This window comes from Pleurodeles waltl, chromosome 1_2 (assembly GCF_031143425.1).
Source record: "Pleurodeles waltl isolate 20211129_DDA chromosome 1_2, aPleWal1.hap1.20221129, whole genome shotgun sequence".
NCBI classification, from domain to species: Eukaryota; Metazoa; Chordata; class Amphibia; order Caudata; family Salamandridae; genus Pleurodeles; species Pleurodeles waltl.
The window spans coordinates 355855872-355873900 of NC_090437.1; the positions used below are offsets into that span (position 1 = coordinate 355855872).

Here is an 18029-nt window from a genome sequence, read left to right on the forward strand (position 1 = left end):
CTAGTGGTAGGCATATCTGGTTGTTCACTGTTTTTTGCATTTCGTGTTATTTCATTTTTACATATCGTTTTTACGTTTTGCTCACTGCTGTATTCGGCCCCTGTGCCTTTTTTGAACTTTGTTTCATTTTTCCATTGTTGCTTGCCTGTTTTCAGCTGGCTCCGGCCGGTCTTCTGGTCCCTGTCGCTGCGGCCTGCCTCCCTCGTGCACCCATTGGTTCCTTCCCTCCCAGATGCTCCTCTCTCCCACCTCCCCCACTTAATGGTGGCCGCGTGCCATAGGCACGACAGAGGCAAGCCCGTCTGTGCCCATCCGCGTCTGGACCGCGCCCAGCACCGGTCCCCCTGTCCCCCGCCGCTCCGACCCTACCCCTCCCCCCCCCCACCCCCCCCCTGAGGCAGCATTACTCCTCCACCAAACTCCACACCCTCAACCCAGGGCAGCACCCCGCCTGCACTCAGGCCAACCCCAAGCACACACACGGACGTTCACGTCACGCATGCTGCTTCTCCTGCACTCCCACAAAGACCAACAACACTAACACGCACCACAACACACACCACAACAACAACAGCCCCCGCAACCACCTTAACCGCATACTCCTAAACACCCACTCAGTCCACAAGCACGTCATCGATCTCTGGGACTGATCACAACACACTCCCCTGACATCGTCTTCCTCACCCGCATAGCCATCCCAGAAGGCTACAAAATCTCTCGCAGACATCGCATAAACAAACCAGGAGGAGGCATCACCGTTGTACACAAAAGCACCATCACGATCTCCACCAACAGCCACAACACCCTAGACAGGGCATAACACCTACACTTCTTAATTCACATAAACGCCAACGCCACCCTTAGAGGAACCCTCATTTACAGACCACCAGGACCCCGTCCCCCTTTCAGTGACACCATTGCTGATAACACCAGCTCCCACGCCCTCACCTCCACAGACTATATTCTCCCTGGTGACCTCATATTTCACCTGGAAAGCACCCACGACACACAACTCCACAACCCTGCTAGACAACCTCACGAACCTAGGACTCAAACAACTGGTCACCTCACCCACTCACTCAGCAGGACACACGCTTGATGCAATTTTCACCTCCAGCAACCACGTCATTCACACACACACCACCGAACTCCACTGGACCGACCACCACTGTGTCCACTTCTCCTTCACGAAACCCCCACCCACTACCGACAACACACCACACCCTACCGAATGTAGAACATGATCCCCATAGAACACCTGAACGGCAAGTTCACACAAGCTCCACCCCCCATCACCAACGACCCCAACATTGCTGCTCACAACTTCACACAATGGCTAACAACCTGCGCAGACTCCCTCGCCCCACTGAAAAGTAACAACACCCGCACCATCAAGACCTCTACAACTCCCTCTCCAACTACTTTCACCTCAAAATCTTAGACATACGCAACAGTTTCACATCATCCGCACCCACTGTCACCACCACCGACACCACCAACAACACAACACCCCCCCCCCCCACACCAACCGACTACACACCTCAACCCCTACCGACGACAAAGAAACCGAACAAAACATGAACTCCATCCACTCAGGCTTCCCCACAGACCCCTGCCCCCACCACATTTTCAAAAAGGCGAGCCCAATTATCGCTCTCCAGCTCCGCGCCATAATCAACAGCTCCTTAGACGCCGCAACCTTCCCAGACACCTGGAAGCACGCTGAAGTCAACACACTCCTCAAAAAACCAAAAGCAGACCCGGAAGATCTCACAAACTACCGCCCCTTCTCTCTTCTCCCCTTCCCTGCCAAGGTCGCTGAGAAGATAGTGAACACCCGACTGTCCCACTTCCTAGAGGAAAACAACGCACTCAACTCCTACCAGTCTGGATTTCGCAAGAACCACAGCACTGAGACCGCCCTCATCGCCTGCACTGATGACATCAGAACCAGAGTAGACAAGGGCGAGACCGCCGCACTCATCCTTCTGGACCTCTCCGCAGCCTTCGACACGGTATGCCACCAAATCCTCTGCGCACGCCTGTTCAGCGCAGGAATCAGGCACAAGGCCCTGGACTGGCTCACCTCCTTCCTTGCCGAAAGAACCAAGAACGTCTGCCTCCCTCCCTTCCAGTCCCCAGCAACCAAGATCATCTGCGGGGTCCCCCAAGGATCCTCCCTCAGCCCTACCCTCTTAAACATTTACATGGCCCTGCTCGCCAACATCCTCCGCCCCCACGGAATCACCATCATCTCATACCCAGACGACACCCAGCTCGTCATCTCCCTCACCAGGAACCCTTCCACCGCCAAGACAAACCTCCACTCCGGACTCCTCAACATGGCCAAATGGATGACAGCAGGCCACCTCAAACTCAACTCCAACAAATCAGAAATCATCATTTTCAGCCCCAACAAGACAGTATGGGACGGCTCCTGGTGGCCCACTGCCCTAGGACCACCCCCAAGACCCTCCACCCACGCACGCAACCTCGACATCATCTTAGACCCATCTCTATCCATGGCCCAGCAAATCAACACCATATCGTCCTCCTGTTTCAACACCCTTCGCATGCTACGGAAGACCTTCAAATGGATTCCCATAGAAAACAGAAAAAACTGTCACCCATGCACTCATCAGCAGCAGATTAGACTACGGAAACGCTCTCTAAGCTGGTACCACAGCCAAGCTTCAGCAAAAACTCCAGAGAATCCAGAACACAGCCGTACGTCTCATCCTCAACCTCCCACTAAACGAACACATCTTCGCTCACCTCAGATCTTTTCAGTGGCTGCCCATCAGCAAAAGGATCATCTTCAAAGTCCTTATCCACGCTCACAAATCCCTCCACAACACTGGACCAGCTACCTCAACTAACGAGTGAACTTCCACGCACCTACTCGACTCCTCCGCTCTGCAGATCTCGCCCTCGCCACAGTCCCCCCGCATCCAACGCACCACCTCCGGAGGCAGATCCTTCTCCTACCTCACCTCCAAGACCTGGAACTCCCTCCCCACCAACCTACGCAAGACCCAGGACCTCCTGACTTTCAGAAAGCACCTCAAGATATGGCTTTTTGAGCAGTAAACAGCATCCCCCCCAACTCCCCTCCCCCACCCCCAGCACCTTGTGACCCTTTCGGGTGAGTAGTGCGTTTAATAAATTTTTTGATTGATTGATTAACTAGCCATTACCTCAGGAAGACTCTTGGGAGAAATAGGTGCCTTTTCGCCATCAATTCCAAATACTAGATTCCTTCCAAACAAGGTAGTATTAAACTGGACCCCAATTTAAGCCAAAGATTTGCTCTCAATTTCACACTTTTCAGGACGCAGTCCTCCGTGTTAATTCACATTCATCTTTGTCCTTGGTGCAAGATGTAAGTAGGTCTCCAATAATTTATCTAGAGAGGACAAAATATTTCAGAGATTTCAGACATTCTGATGCATTGTTCATTTCCTGTGGCACAGAAAACAAAGAAAAGAAACCTACCAACCTACCACATCTACTGCAAGTAAATTGGCATGACAAATTATTGTTAAATTATCCCACAAGCCTACGTATTAATGGAAATTCTTAGTAATATCCATGACAGATCCACCAGGGTGGTCCCTGCTTCCTGGGCAGAGGCCAATGGAGTACCATTATTTGAACCTTGTGGGGCTACAGCATGGTCCATGGTGCAATGTTGATAAATTTGTAAAACATAAACAATCTGATAGAGACTTCTAGTTGCAGATTCCTTACCATAGAATTTCCCCCAGGCGTCAGACTGGATCTGGAGATTTTTCTTCGAGCAATACCCTTGTGCATCAGTAGGTGGAGTCGGTCGACTCCGCAGGCGTCACTGGAGTCGTAGTCGCCGTGATGACATCGGGCGCAGTACATAGATGCCGCCGCAGCGCAGTGACGTCAATTCTTTTCTTTCCGCACCATGTGCTGATCCAGAGAGAGCTACGCTGGTCTCTTTTTGATTTCAACCGTTTTGTCGAGTTTTCAAGTGAGTTTTTGGTGCGTCGAGGATGTCCCCGAAGACCGTATTCAAGCTGTGCGATGACTGTCACCGCATGATGTCGGTGACTAATCCGCATCTGGTCTGTTTGTGGTGCTTGGAGCGCGATCACGACCCAAAGTTGTGCTCCTAGTGCCAGGTCATGCAGCCGAAGGCCTTGAGGGAGTGGTCCCTCAAGCTCATGGCAGCCCGGCACTCGACTCCGCGTAGGTCCCAGTCTCGCTCGAGAGGAAGTTCCCAAGACTGTTCGCTGAGCCATCACCACTCGTCTTCCTCAAAATCTTCAAGTGCAGGTAACAAGAAGAAGAACTTGAAGCGGTCTTATCACCCTTCGATTTAGCCCCGTTACTCGGCTGACGTGATGCGGGAGGAGCGTTGACGCTTAATGCCGCCGTCCTCGGAGCCTGCTTCTGGTCCGCTCCGTGCTTTCTCGAGTTTCCGGGAGCCGGAGCGACCCACGCCCAGCTTAACGAATTCTTTGAGACCATGCACCTCATATTTGGGCGGACCGACCCCGATACAGCGCCTTCGGGCCCTAGGGGTTCGGTTGAGAGGCCTTCAGGTTCCGTGCCAGCGGCTTCAGCTCCGGCCACCAAGGTCCCCCCGGATCTGCTCGCACCACTGAGACCTTCCCCGGCACCGGGTCGTTTGTCGGCGCGCCTGACGTCGGTAGTGCCCACTTATCTGACTCGGAGTCAGAGCGACGTCAGCCGCCGCCGCCTCTGTCTTCGATTGTGCCTACTCTCCCCAGGTCAGATTTGGACCCTTTTTCCTATAGGTACAAATTCAGGGAAGGATTGGAGGGGTCCCTGGACCCTTGTGAATACCAGGATGGCCCATCTTTGGACTTGGCACAGGAATTGGGCAAAGCCAGTGCTGGATACTTTTCCAGACGCTGGCATGCTGTGTCCTCCTACCATGGCTACAGCGGAGAGAGCGACTAATGGTATGGTGGTCAGTAGGGCAGCCGAGGTTCTTGACCTTGAGGTACCTACTGTAGAATTCAGGTCCAACCTCCTGACGGAGGTGCTTCAGCCAGGGGCTTCCACTTCTGAGCCCCTTTTACCTTTCAATTAAGCCCTCACCGATGTCTTGTTGGGTACTTGGTCCAAACCCAACACAGGGGCTCCTGTGAATAGGACTATCGCACACCGCCATCGGCACGCTTCGAACGACCCTAAATTCCTGTCCCAACACCCCACGCCTGAGAGTCTTGTCATCCAGGCTTTCTCTTTCTCAGGCACATCCCCTTCCACACCCCCAGATAGGGAATCAAAAAGGCTGGAACAATTTAGGAAGAAGTTGTTTTCTTCCTCCGGTCTCGCACTGCGGTCCGTGAACACTGCATGCCTTTTGGGGCGCTATACCCACCCTCTGTGGGATACAGTGGTGCAAGTCCTGCCGTAGACACTGGAGGAGGCCCATGCTGTCGTCTCCCAAGCTGTCAGTGATGGGAGAGATGCAGCGAAGTTCACCATCCGATGTGGGCTGGACACGACTGACTCTCTGGGCAGATTGGTTGCTACGACAGTGGCATTCAGACGCCACGCCTGGTTTGCGTACTTCTGGTTGTTCTGGAGATGTACAACAGTCCCTCATGGACATGCCCTTTGATGGCTTCTGTCTCTTTGGAGAGATTCAAGTATTCCTGGGATACGGCTCGGTTCCTTGGTCTTTCCGCTGCCCCTCGCCCCCCCTGCAGTCCGCTTTTTGCCCCTTTTGTGGCCACAGAAGGGGCTCCATGTCGTGTTCCCTGCCCAGCCACTGTGCCAACCATGTTCAGCTGCTGTATGGCCGGGGACGCGGAATCCCATGTGGACGTGGGACAGGGAACCAGAGGTCTGCCCAGTCCACCTCTGCCCCCACTGCAGCCTCCAAACCCTCCTAATCTGTCCCTTCACTCCCATCCAGTTGGCGGCAGGATTCACCATTACCTCCCACACTGGGAATCCATCACTACAGACAGGTGGGTTTTGCAGATCGTTCGAAAGGGCTACACCTTCCTTTTCGAATCAGCCCCACCAGCCATGCCTCCATCACTCAGCCAACTCCTGGAAGATCATTTGGCACTTCTCCGCCAGGAAGTCGCGGCTCTCTTGGTCAAGGGAGCTATAGAGAAGGTCACTGTGCCAGAAGTAGGTTGTGGTTGTTATTCCCGCTACTTTCTGGTGCCGAAAAAGGACAAGGGCTTACTTCCTATCCTAGTCCTTTGGGACCTCAACTACTTCCTCAAGAAGGAGAAATTCAAAATGCTTACCCTGGCTCAGGTTGTCTGCCCTAGACCCAGGAGACTGGATGGTAGCGTTCGACCTGCAGGACTCTTATTTCCACATCCCCATCCTGCCTGCCCACAGACGTTACCTACGATTCGTGGTAGGTCACAAGCACTATCAGTTTACCGTGCTCCCCTTCGGCCTTACCAGCGCCCCTCGGGTGTTCACGAAAGTGATGGGGGTGGTGGTAGCAGCTCATCTGCGCAAGTTAGGGGTCTCAGTCTTCCCTACCTCGACGACTGGCTGTTGAAGGCAGTCTAGCCCCAGAAAGTCGTCTCCCATCTTCAGACTATGGCGAGCCTCCTGCACATGCTGGGGTTCACTGTAAACGTGCCAAAGTCATACTTGACTCCCTCTCAGGTGCTCTCTTTCATCGGAGCTGTTCTAGACACAGTGCAGTTTCTGGCTTATCCTCCCAAAAAGCGAGTCCAAGATATTCAGGCTATTATTCCGATCTTTCAGCCTCTGTCTTGGTTTTTTGTGAGACAGACTCTGAGGCTGCTTGGCCTCATGGCCTCATGCATCCTGCTAGTGACGCATGCCAGATGACATGCGAGCTCTGCAGTGGGACTTGAAGTTCCAGTGGGCGCAGCATTAGGGGAATCTCTCCGACATGGTCCAGATCTCGGAGGGGCCTGCGAAAGACCTGCAGTGGAGGCTTTCAAATTCGCATTGGGTCCATGGCAGATCCCTCTCCCTTCCCCAGCCAGATCGATATATAGTGACAGATGCATCGCTTTTGGGTTGGGGCGGCCACATGGTAGAGGCGGAGATCAGAGGCCTTTGGTCTCCGGCAGAGTCTGGGCTCCATATCAACCTTCTGGAGCTCTGGGCGATCAGGCTTGCGTTGAAAGCATTTCTTCCCTCTCTCAAAGGGAAGGTAGTGCAGGTGTTTACACACAATACTAGTGCCATGTGGTACTGCAACAAACAGGGCACAGTAGGGTCCAGGACCCTTTTTCAGGAGCCACTACATCTCTGGACATGGCTGGAACATCAGGGCATTATCGTGGTGGTTCAACATCTGGCGGGTCCTCAACGCCAGAGCGGGCGAACTCAGCCGTCGATGCACAGCTGATCACGAATGGCGTCTCCATCCAGAGGTGGCGCAAGTTCTCTTTCAGCAGTGGGGAGAGCCTTGGTTAGATCTGTTCACTTCCGCAGAGAACCCGCAAAGTCAGCTATTTTGCACGTTGGAGTATCCAAGACGGCACTCGCTCGGAGACGCTTTTCGTCTCTAGTGGAACTCTGGCCTCTTTTATGCCTATACCACTTCTGCTCAGAGTTCTCAAGAAGATCAGGAACAACCTGGCCCACGTCATCTTGGTGGCTTCGGACTGGGCACGGAGAGTATGGTATCCTGAGCTATTGAGTATGGCCATCGATCCTCCTCTCAGACTGCCTCTTCGGGCGAATCTTCTGTCACAGCACCAGGGGACGAGTTCTCCACCCGAACCTTTCCAATCTCCACCTTCATGCGTGGAGATTGAGCGGCAACAGTTCACAACTTATGATCTTCCACCTGAAGTCTGTGATGTTATCTTGGCAGCCAGGCGTCCCTCCACCAAAACGGTGTACGCCTGACTGCATAAATTTGTGGCATGGTGCATCAACAAAACTGTTGATCCCCTCTCTGCTCCTCTATCAGAGGTTCTTTTGTTCATTCTTTCTTTGGCCCAGAAGGGATCTGCTGTGGGCACCCTCAAAGGGTTTTTAACTGCCATTTCAGCCTTTCTTAGGTTACCTGATCAGCCCTCACTCTTTAAATCTCCTACTGTGAGTAGATTCCTAAAAGGTCTCACCCATTTATTTCCTCCCACTCCATTTATCTTGCCTCAGTTGGACCTCATTCTTGTCCTTACTTATTTAATGTGTTTTCACTTTGAGCCAATGCACAACTGTCCCTTACAGCGCCTCACCTTCAAAACCGTGTTTCTTGTTGCCATCACTTCTGCTCGCAGGGTGATTGAGCTTCAGGCCCTTTTGTCCAAACCTCCATACTTCTCTGTGCATCCTGACAAAATGTTGATGCGCGCTAAGGCTTCCTTCCTTCCAAAGGTGGTTACGCCTTTTCATGTAGGCCAGTCCATAACCCTGCCTACCTTTTACGCACCCCCACATCCTTCCCATGAGGAGGTGAGACTCCACCGTATGGACCCAAAAAAGCGTTGGCGTTCTATCTTAATAGTACTAAAGATTTCCGGGTGGACGATCAACTCTTTGTCGGGTATGTGGGTGCAAAGAAAGGGAAGGAGGTGCAAAAACGTACCATCTCTCGATGGGTACTTCTTTGCATCAAGATGTGCTACGCTGTGGCCAAGAAGCAACCCCCTGAGGGCTTGTGTGCTCATTCCACCAGAGTGACTGCTGCTTCCACTGCGTTAACACGTGGAGTTCCTGTCCTGTGTATCTGCCAGGCAGCTACGTGAGCGTCCATGCACATGTTTGCTGAACACTACTGCTGGGACATTCAGGTCTGTTGGGATCGCTACTTTGATCGTTCGGTCCTGCAGGACTTTATAGTATGATCTTGGTACGCAGCCCACCACTGAGGATGGCATTGCTTAGGTATCTATTCTAAGGTGTAAGGAAATGCCTCCTTGGCATGGTTACCCCCTGACTTTTTGCCTTTGCTGATGCCAACTTATGATTTGAAAGTGTGCTGAGGCCTGCTAACCAGGCCCCAGCACTAGTTTTCTTTCCCTAATCCATACCTTTGTCTCCACAATTGGCACACCCTGGCATCCAGGTAAGTCCCTTGTAACTGGTACCCCTGGTACCAAGGGCCGTGATGCCAGGGAAGGTCTCGAAGTGCTGCAGCAGGTCTTATGCCACCCTGGGGACCCCTCACTCAGCACAGACACACTGCTTGCCAGCTTGGGTGTGCTGGTGGGGAGAAAATGACTAAGTTGACATGGCACTCCCCTCAGGGTGCCATGCCAACCTCACACTGCCTATGGCATAGATAAGTCACCCCTCTAGCAGGCCTTACAGCCCTAAGGCAGGGTGCACTATACCATAGGTGAGGGCATAGGTGCATGAGCACTATGCCCCTACATTGTCTAAGCAAAACCTTAGACATTGTAAATGCAGGGTAGCCATAAGAGTATATGGTCTGGGAGTCTGTCAAACACGAACACCACAGCACCATAATGGCTACACTGAAAACTGGGAAGTTTGGTATCAAACTTCTCAGCACAATAAATGCACACTGATGCCAGTGTACATTTTATTGTGAAATACACCCAGAGGGCATCTTAGAGATGCCCCCTGAAAACATACCCGACTTCCAGTGTCGGCTGACTAGTTTTGCCAGCCTGCCACACACCAGACATGTTGCTGGCCACATGGGGAGAGTGCCTTTGTCACTCTGTGGCTAGTAACAAAGCCTGTACTGGGTGGAGGTGCTTCTCACCTCCCCCTGCAGGAACTGTAACACCTGGCGGTGAGCCTCAAAGGCTCACTCCCTTTGTTACAGCGCCACAGGGCATCCCAGCTAGTGGAGATGCCCGCCCCCCTCCGGCCACGGCCCCACTTTTGGCGGCAAGGCCGGAGGAGATAATGAGAAAAACAAGGAGGAGTCTCTGGCCAGTCAGGACAACCCCTAAGGTGTCCTGAGCTGAGGTAACTCTGACTTAGAAATCCTCCATCTTGCAGATGGAGGATTCCCCCAATAGGATTAGGGATGTGCCCCCCTCCCCTCAGGGCTAGTAGCCATTGGCTACTAACCCCCCTGACCTAAACACCCCCCTAAATTGAGTATTTAGGGGCCCCCCAGAACCAAGCAAGATAGATTCCTGCAACCTGAAGACGAAGGACTGCTGACCTGAAGCCCTGCAGAGAAGACTGAGACACCAACTGCTTTGGCCCCAGCCCTACCGGCCTGTCTCCCCTCTTCAAGAAAAACTGCAACAGCGACGCGTCCCCCAGGGCCCAACGACCTCTGAAGCCTCAGAGGACTACCCTGCATCTAAAAGAACCAAGAACTCCTGAGGATAGCAGCCATGTTCAAAAGAAACTGCAACTTTGCAACAAAGAATTAACTTTTAAAGACCACATGTTTCCCGCCGGAAGCGTGAGACTTTCCACTCTGCACCCGACGCCCCCGGCTCGACCTGCAGAGAACCAACACTACAGGGAGGACTCCCCGGGGACTGCGACCCTGTGAGTAGCCAGAGTTGACCTCCCTGACCCCCCTCCAGCGACGCCTGCAGAGGCTCCCCCTGACCGCGACTGCCTGCTTCAAAGACCCCGACGCCTGGGATACCCACTGCACCTGCAGCCCCCAGGACCTGAAGGATCCGACCTCCAGTGCAGGAGCGACCCACAGGTGGCCCTCTTCCTAGCCCAGGTGGTGGCTACCCCAAGGAGCCCCCCTCCTAATCCCCCCCCCCCCCCCTTTTCTGCCTGCATCACTGAAGAGGCCCCTAGGTCTCCCATTGGAACCTATTGCAAACCGGACGCCTGTTTGCATTCTGCACCCGGCCGCCCCTGTGCCGCTGAGGGTGTACGTTTTGTGCTGACTTGTGTCCCCCCCGGTGCCCTACAAAACCCCCCTGGTCTGCCCTCCGAAGTCGCGGGTACTTACCTGCTGGCAGACTGGAACCGGGGCACCCCCTTCTCCATTGAAGCCTATGCGTTTTGGGCACCACTTTGACCTCTGCACCTGACCGGCCCTGAGCTGCTGGTGTGGTAACTTTGGGGTTGCCCTGAACCCCCAACGGTGGGCTACCTTGGACCCAACTTTGAACCCTGTAAGTGTTTTACTTACCTGAAAAACTAACAAATACTTACCTCCCCCAGGAACTGTTGATTTATGCACTGTGTCCATTTTTAAAATAGCTTATTGACATTTTTGCCAAAACTGTACATGCTATTGTGATGATTCAAAGTTCCTAAGATACCTGAGTGAAATACCTATTATATTGTTTGTAAATCTTGAACCTGTGGTTCTTAAAATAAACTAAGAAAATATATTTTTCTATATAAAAACCTATTGGCCTGGAGTGTGTGTGTGTGTGTGTGTGTGTGTGTGTGTGTGTGTGTGTGTGTGTGTGTGTGTGTGTGTGTGTGTGTGTGTGTGTGTGTGTGTGTGTGTGTGTGTGTGTGTGTGTGTACAACAAATGCTTAACACTACCCTCTGATAAGCCTACTGCTTGACCACACTACCACAAAATAGAGCATTAGAATTATCTCTTTTTGCCACTATCTTACCTCTAAGGGGAACCCTTGGACTCTGTGCATGCTATTTCTTACTTTGAAATAGTACATACAGAGCCAACTTCCTACTTAAGGTAAGGAATCTGCAACTAGAAGTCTATCAGATGTACAAGTTACTTGCCTTCGGTAATGAAATATCTGGTAGAGACATACTCTGATTGCAGATTCCTTACTGACCCACCCATCCTCCCTGCTTGCAAACTGATTTCTAGGGACAGGGATTCCCCTTTTCAGGTCCTTAGCTCTGGCGCACCAATCTCTGATTTTAGCGGATCTGCGCTTTGGCATGGAAAGTCATTAAAAGTAACTTAACGTCACTGCGCTGAGGCAGCGTCTATGTACAACTCCTGACGTCATCACAACGACTACAACGCCTGTGGATTCGACCAATGCCACCTACTGAAGCACGAGGGTATTGCTCAAAGAAATATCTCTGGATCCAGTCTGACGCCTGGGGGAAATTCTAAGGTAAGGTCACTGCAACTAGAATATGACTCTACCAGATATTCCGTTACCAAGGTAAGTAACTTGTACGTCTAGTGTTAAAGATTGATAATTTGGTTTCTTTTGATTTGAACAAGTGGTATAGGAATGAGGAATAACTGGTTAGATCTTTAGTTTGTCAAGGCTGAGGTGAGTAGGAAACGTCGTAATTGCTTACCAGTAATCTTCATTACCCTGAGCCATAGTCCTCCCAGTCTGTGTCATGCTTTTCTTTCCTTCCTACCACGTTCCTGAAGCAATATATAGTCTTAGATAAAAACAGCAAGTGGGAGTGGAGGAGGGCCCCGCTTGTAGCAATGTGGGTAATAAAATCCAAAAATATGCAATGTTTTGGGATTGGCGGGTGACATCAGTTTCAGGACCATGATTGGTAGGAGGGGTAAATTGATAATATTATATTACTGCCCACCCTTTCCCTAGTTCTTGCTGTAATCATGACCTTTCCCTCTGGCACTGGCCAAGGGGCACTTGATGCCTGACTCCTGGTGGTAACTGGGTCTTCTGGCAGCAAAGAAGGCTCTGGCCTCATTCTTAGGTGCCATGGATCTCCACCATGTCTTCTGTTCTTTGTGATGCCACTGTCCTCTGCTCCTGTTCCTCATTTGTCACTTCCCCTTCCATCTCGTTATTCCGGTCTGCTCTCTGAGCATGTCTTCATCTTCCACTTAACTTTTGAGTCTGCTTTTCTCCACTGCTGTCTTCGTGTCACACAGGCCTCTCTTTTCGATCCTCTGCATTCTCCTCTGTCTAATTCTTCCACAACTCCTGCTAATTCACACCCCTTCTAATTCTGGGACGCTCCAAAGTGGATTCTAGGCCCTTGATCAGATTGTTGGAAATCTTTTATGGTGAGCCTTGTACCCTGCCAGATAAAGAAAGCCCTACTTGAGTCTACTAGTGTTGTGTAAGTGGATCTAAACACCAGTACAGAATACCAAACTGGAAGAACTGTAAATCTGGAGAAGGCTCAAAATAGAAAAGAACAGACTTGATATCCTTGACAAAAACTTCAATAAAGTTTTTTTTTAAACCAGGTCAAAGATTATTAGTGTTATGCAATTAGGTATCTAATTATTGGGGCAAGAAAATACTGGGAAAAATGAGCGTAAGAGCACATCTGTGAGCACTGGTGGAACCTGCATTACTTCATGAAAAGGCACTGGAGAAAGCAGCAGATGAAGCTGCCGGAAGACTTCCCTGGTGAACAGATTAAAGTAGAGAGAGTCACTTGTTGTGGGATTGTTGATTGCTACTAGAGGTCCATAACTCGGGAGAAACATGGAAGCACAGTACTTGTGCAGGCAAGTGCACGTTTGTAGAGGCATAATGGTCTGAGATGAACTACAGAGAAATGGGGTTTTGTGTCATTGTAGGAAAGTCACACTTTTTGCCAGGGTTACCCCCACTTGTTTGCCTGCTATCACTGTTCTCACTGGGATCCTGCTAACCAGGACCCCAGTGAGTGTTCTCTCTCCCTAAATTTGGTAGCCTAGGATATTCGTACACTCCACAATTGGCATACAGGTGCTACCTTGTAAGTCTCTAGGATATGGTACTTACGTACCTAGGGCATTTGGGACCGGGGTTCCCCATCGGCTTTAGCATGTATTAAGCCACCCATGGGAGCGCATGCAAAATGTATCTGCAGGCCTGTCATTGCTGCCTGCGTGAAAAGGTGCATGCACCCTTTCACTACAGGTCACTGCACCAAGTCACTCACCCTACGGTAGGCCCTCCTAGCCCAGAGGGTAGGGTGCAGCTCTCCATGTGTGAGGGCACCCCTGCATGAGCATAGGTCTCCCTTATAAACTCCAGTTCCATGCACTGGACTTCATAAGTGCGGGTAACACATTTTACCCTTGTACTGGACACAGGTCACTTCTTGTGTCTAGCTACATAATGGTAACTCTGAACCTGGGCACGTTTGGTATCAAACATGTCTGAATCATACCTCAATATTGTTACTCGTATTGGTTGTATGATTCCATGCACTCTGGGGGCTCCTTAGAAGAACCCCCCAGTATTGCTTCCACCTATCTTCTATGGTTTTCAAGGCAGCATGGGCGTGCTCAACTCCCCACAGAGCAGAGGCACTTTTAGGAAGCAGCACTTTAGAGGGGGGTTTCGTGCCCAAACCACAGAGCCTTCCACCTCGCAAGTCAGACCCACATATCAGGGCCATTATCAAATAGGAGGGTTTCGGGGACAATATAGAGGTGGACAGTTCCCTAAAGCAAGAGGGAAATTCCAGAGCCCAAAAACCCCACAAACCAAACAGTGACTTCAATGTCACAAACCCCCACCACGCAACACCAGTGGGGGGGGAGACTTACTGCCTATTACCACAACTGGGAACACATAACTACGGACGCATGGGTCCTAGCCATTATCCAACATGGTTATTGCATAGAATTCCTACAATTGCCACCAGATGTGCCTCCAAGAGCACACAATATGTCAAAACCTGTTACAACTAGAAGTCCAAGCATTGTTACAAAAACAAGCAATAGAACTAGTACCCAACCATCAAAAAGGAACAGGTGTCTACTCCCTGTATTTCCTAATTCCAAAGAAGGACAAAACGCTGAGACCCATATTTGACCTCAGAACACTGAATCTTTACATCAAATCAGATCACTTTCACATGGTAACACTTCAAGAGTGATTCCCTTGCTCAAAAAACAGGACTATATGTCAACATTAGATCTCAAGGATACATATTTCCACATACCCATACATCCTTCCCACAGGAAATATTTAAGGTTTGTAATCCAAGGCGTGCATTACCAATTCAAAGTGTTACCATTCGAGATAACAACAGCCCCAAGGGTATTCACAAAATGCCTTGCAGACGTAGCCGCTCACATCAGGAGACAGCACATGCACGTATTCCCTTACTTGGACGATTGGTTAATAAAAACCAGCACTCAGCAACAGTGTCTTCTACACACACAATACGTCATAGAAACCCTACACAAACTAGGGTTCTCTCTAAACTACCAAAAATCACATCTACAACCGTGCCAAATACAACAATACTTAGGAGCAACCCTCGACACACAAAAAGCGATTGCCATTCCAAGTCCACAAAGGGTAAAAGCCTTCCAAAATATAATATTAAACATGTACCCAAACCAACACTATCAAGTGAGGTTTGTAATGAAACTCCTAGGCATGATGTCTTCATGCATAGCCATTGTCCCAAACGCAAGACTACACACTTACAACAGTGCCTAGCAACACAATGGACACAAGCACAGGGTCAACTTCAAGATCTAGTGTTCATAGACCGCCAAACACACTTCTTGCTTCAATGGTGGAATCCTATAAATTTAAACCAAGGGCGGCCATTCCAAGACCCAGTGCCTCAATACGTGATCACAACAGATGCTGCCATGATGGGGTGGGGAGCACACCTTAACCAGCACAGTATACAGGGACAATTGGACGTTAAACAAAAGCAACTGCATATAAATCATTTAGAACTGATAGCAGTGTTTCTAGCATTGAAAGTATTTCAACCGCTAATAGCCCACAAACACATTCTTGTCAAAACAGACAACATGACAACAATGTATTACCTAAACAAACAAGGAGGGACACACTCATCACAACTGTGTCTCTTAGCACAAAAGATTTGGCATTGGGCGATTCACAATCACATTCGCCTAATAGCATAGTACATCCCAGGGATTCAAAACCAGTTGGCCGACAATCTCAGTCGAGATCACCAACAAACATGCGAATGGGAAATTCATCCCCAGATACTAAAAACTTACTTTCTACGCTGGGGAACACCAGAAATAGACCTATTCGCAACAAAAGAAAACGCAAAATGCCAAAACTTCGCGTCCAGGTATTCACATCCTCACTCCAAGGGCAATGCGTTATGGATGAGTTGGTCAGGGATATTTGCTTACGCTTTTCCCCCTCTCCCACTCCTTCCTTATCTGGTAAACAAATTGAGTCAGAACAAACTCAAACTAATACTAATAGCACCAACCTGGGCTCGCCAACCTTGGTATACAACACTACTGGACCGGTCAGTAGTACCTCATATCAAACTACCAAACAGACCAGATCTGTTAACTCAACACAAACAACAGATCAGACACCCGAATCCAGCATCGCTCAATCTTGCAATCTGGCTCCTGAAGTCTTAGAATTTGGACATTTAGACCTTACACAAGAATGTATGGAGGTCATTAAACAAGCTAGAAAACCTACTACAAGACATTGTTACGCAAACAAATGGAAAATATTTGTTTATTACTGCCATAATAATCAAATTCAACCACTACATGCTTCCGCAAAAACATTGTAAACTACTTATTACATTTACAAAAATCTAAACTAGCATTTTCTTCCATTAAAATACATCTCACAGCAATATCTGCCTATCTGGAGATTACACATTCAACATCACTCTTTAGAATCCCAGTCATCAAAGCATGTATGGAGGGTTTAAAAAGAATCATACCCCCGAGAACATCACCAGTTCCCTCGTGAAACCTCAATATTGTATTAACACGACTCATGGGTCCACCATTTGAACCCATGCACTCTTGTGAGATGCAATACTTAACCCGGAAAGTAGCCTTCCTAATAGCTATCACATCTCTTAGAAGAGTAAGTGAAATACGCGCATCATTGGGCAGCGGCAGCACCAGCACAATCGGGGCAGGAGCCCTTTAAAACTCGACCCTCGCGCTCCCGCCCTGCGGGACGCGCATCATTGGGCAGCGGCAGCACCAGCACAATCGGGGCAGGAGCCCTTTAAAACTCGACCCTCGCGCTCCCGCCCAGCGGGACGCGCATCATTGGGCAGCGGCAGCACCAGCATAATCGGGGCAGGAGCCCTTTAAAACTCTACCCTCGCGCTCCCGCCCAGTGGGACGCGCATCATTGGGCAGTGGCAGCACCAGCATAATTGCTTTCACCAACTCATAGGTCTATTTATATTATTAAAAACTCATGGGGAAGAGGAAGGCTACCGAGATGCCGGAAACTCGGTTAGAACATAAAAAAACAAAAAAACGTACAAGTAACCTTGCCATCAAGTCCAAAAGAGACGGACTCAAATCGTTTGAAGAGATTGACCATCTCATTGAGGAGGTGGAGGCAATTTTAAATTGCGCAGCAGGCACCAGGAAAGTCCCTGCACAATCTAAGAGGTTCAAGGACTTCTTCTCCAAGAAGAGCAAGGGCCCTGATCTGGGAAGAAACTCTCCACCTTATGGAGTAGGGGTCGTACTTAATGTATCTTCTTCAACCCCTCGTCTATCCTGTGAAGTAAAGGAAGCAAGCAAGTCCTGTTCTCTTATTCAAAGCTCAATTCAAATAGAAGAGGGAACTAGTCCACCTATTGCTCATATTCCTCTAAGTCCGGAGATCAAAGTGCTCCCAAACATTCCTTGTTTTAACCGATTTCAGCCGTTAGCTGAGGAGGTCATTTCTCCTGGGTCACATGTCGCTTCTTCCGAAATTTTAGATCCTATGATTCCTGTTTGTCCAGCTTCTCCAATTATAAATTCTTCATTGGCCCATCCGTCTCCAGGATTCAACATGTCTCTCATCTTGCAGAGAGTAGACGAGCTCAAAGGGATGGTGCAGCAATTAACTCGTCTTGTCCAAGAAAGATCGGGCACCTTCTCTGGTTGCACGTGTTGCTCAAAGGAGGAAAGGGGGAGAAGTGGTCCTCTTAATTCTAAAGGGAGCACTCATCCAAAGTTAGTACCTGGTCCATACGACAAATCTTACCTCAAGAAAGGTCCTACTTACATCCAGCCCGGGAACCTGCAGCCATTATCTGTGAAGTCTGTTGCGACAAACGGGACATCTACCATTATTAGCCCCCTTCCTCCTACAAGGGCGAGGGGTCTAGAAAGACCCAAAGCTTTGGGAAATTCTAGATATGCTGGGGGGGGTCTTCCTTCGTCCCTAAGTGGTTCTCTTACACTTACCAACGAGTTTACATACCCTCCTCCTCCTCGGGGAGCCTCTGCCGTTCTTAGCCC

The 18029-nt window shown here is 50.0% G+C and overlaps 1 protein-coding gene across 3 annotated transcripts in view; it reads left to right on the forward strand.

Moving 5' to 3' along the window:
• ACO1 (aconitase 1) overlaps positions 1–18029 on the forward strand; it is a 616249-nt gene that overhangs the window by 578850 nt on the left and 19370 nt on the right. The gene's annotated exons all lie outside the window — the stretch shown is intronic.